Source organism: Chrysochloris asiatica, unplaced genomic scaffold, assembly GCF_000296735.1.
Source record: "Chrysochloris asiatica unplaced genomic scaffold, ChrAsi1.0 scaffold00069, whole genome shotgun sequence".
NCBI classification, from domain to species: Eukaryota; Metazoa; Chordata; class Mammalia; order Afrosoricida; family Chrysochloridae; genus Chrysochloris; species Chrysochloris asiatica.
Window position 1 is genome coordinate 515,327 of NW_006408587.1, and position 2,525 is coordinate 517,851.

At 35.8% G+C, this 2,525-nt stretch overlaps 1 protein-coding gene and 1 pseudogene across 1 annotated transcript in view; one reads left to right on the forward strand and one right to left on the reverse strand.

Annotated features, from left to right (window-relative positions):
• LOC102824224 overlaps window positions 1-1,577 on the forward strand; it is a 6,503-nt pseudogene extending 4,926 nt beyond the window's left edge.
• The window catches only part of KIAA1958 (KIAA1958 ortholog), a 192,222-nt gene that overhangs the window by 100,977 nt on the left and 88,720 nt on the right, over window positions 1-2,525 (reverse strand). The gene's annotated exons all lie outside the window — the stretch shown is intronic.

Sequence of the window (2,525 nt, forward strand, 5' to 3'; positions counted from 1 at the left end):
CCTTTCTGCCATGGAGTTGGAATTAACTAGGTGAAACAACACTGGTACAAAATAAGTGGCAAAGCCAAAAATCTGAACTTCACCTCACTCGTAAGTTTGTACTCTTAATATCATATAACACTGTCTCCTCTATTATAACAGTAGAAGATGTTGCCTGGGTCCCTATCACTTTAATGCTTATCTGAATTTATGCTGGATTCAATAGTTTTACTGAAATTGAATCTGCAAGTTTGTTTTGGCTTACAGGAAATATCAGGGCTATGAGCGTAAGTTTTCTGTTTATACATATTTAAGTAATATTGTAATGAAAGTGATTTAAGTCTACTAAAGAAGGTTTGTTAAAATATCTTTCTTTCAGAAGTTTGAGAAAAACTTTTACAGAACAAAAAAGAAAAAAAAAAGAGATAGGTATGAAAGTATTATATCACTTGTTTAAAACCTAACAAAGCAATCAGTGGACGTCCTGCTGGATGTCTTGTTACCTGTCCAACAGCCCTTGTAATCTATGTTTTTATATAGTTCTGAACCTTCAATCCTTGCTTTTGTTTTTTGAGTCACTAGATAAATTGCTGATGGATACAATAAGCATATTTCTTGGAAAATAAAATTTACTAAAATTGACACAAGAAAAAAAACAAAATCTGAGTAGTCATATACCTATAAAAGACACTGAATTAAAAAACAAAAAGAAAACAAACAACAACAAAAATGTGCCCCAAAAGAAAGCCTACACAGTTTCACAGGTAAGTTCTATCAAGCATTAAAGGAAAAAATAATGCCAATATCATGCAATTCTTTTTTTTAAACAGAGAAGGAATCCAACTTTTTTGAGGTAATCAAGATAGCCCCAATACCAAAACTTGACAAAGACACAATAGTAAAATTGTCAGATGTGCCAATATTTTCATGAACATTGCTGTAAAATTTCATTACAAAAAATCAGCAAACTCAATCCAAAATACATACAGTAGACATTTATTATATATACAGTAGACATTTATTCCTGATATAAGTTCTGATTAATATTTACACCAGGAATGAAAAGTTGGTTAAACATTTAAAAAGCAACCATTGGCTCTTCCACCGGAGGCCTACATGCCACCGTTGCTGTTGCCACCACGTCTCTAGTGATCCCTGATAAATTTCAGCACATTTTGTGAGTACTCAACACAAACATGGGTGAGTGGCAGAAAAAAGCCTTTGCCATCACTACCATTAAGGGTATGGGGTGAAGATATGCTCATGTGCTGTTGAGGAATGATGATCTCAACCTCACCAAGAGAGCAGGAGAGCCAGCTGAGAATGAGGTGGTGCATGTCATCACCATTATGCAGAACCCATGCCAGTACAAGATTCCTGGCTGGTTCCTGAACAGACAGAAAGACGTGAAGGACGGCAAATACAGTCAGGCCCTGGCCATCAGTCTGAACAACAAACTCCGTGAAGACTTGGGGCAGCTGAAGAAGATTTGGTACCACAGAGGACTGTGTCACCACTGGGGTCTTCATGTTCGAGGCCAGCATACCAAGACCACTGGCTACTGTGACTGTACTGTGGGTGTGTCCAAGAAGAAGTAAAACTCTAGGCCTTGCCTATTAACAAATCACTTATACATGCACACACACACAAAGCAATCAATGTAGTTGAACATACTAACAAGTCTACGGAGAAAATCATATGATCATTTCAACAGAGTTAGACATACGTTTCTCAAATTTAACACCCATTCCTAATAAAAAGAAAAATTAGTCTCTTAGCAAACTAATAATAACGGAAAACTTACTCAAGCTGATAAAAGGCATTTATGAAAAACCTATAGCTAATAGAGCCTAGTGTGGTGCTATCGGCAATTCAAACCCATCAGCTGCTCCTCCAGAACCCTATATACGGTCACTATGAGTCAGAACTGACTTGAAAGCAATTAACAAAAAAACAGCATAATTGGAGTCCTGGTTTGGACTATAGGATAAGCTCTGGCCCACTAACCATAATTTCTGCAGTTCAAACACAACAGCAGCTGCTTGGAAACTCTATACAGGGTCACTATGAGTTGACACCAACTTAGAGGGACTTAACAACAGCAATGATAGCAGACTTAGTGTAAAACATGGAATTGTTTACTCCTGAAATCAGGAATAAAGCAAGAATGACCATTTGCATCACTACTATTCATCATTGTGCAGGGGGTCATAACCATTAAAATAACACAAGAAAAAGAAATGAAAGGCAGAAAAATTGGAATGGGAAAAGTATAACTCACTATTTGCAGATCATGCAATGGCTAATGGAAAATCACAGGGAATTCACAAAATAATTGGTAGAACTCATAACTGAACATCCTAAGCAACATCCTAAGATAAAAGATTAATTAAAAAAAAAAAATTTTATATACGAGCACCAAAAATAGAAAATCATTTTAAATTCTATTAATAATATATAAAATACCTGGAAACAGTTCTAAAAATGATGCCTAAGGCCTCCATAAACATTGTTGAGAGAAATTAAGTATGGAGTGGTTACAAGTC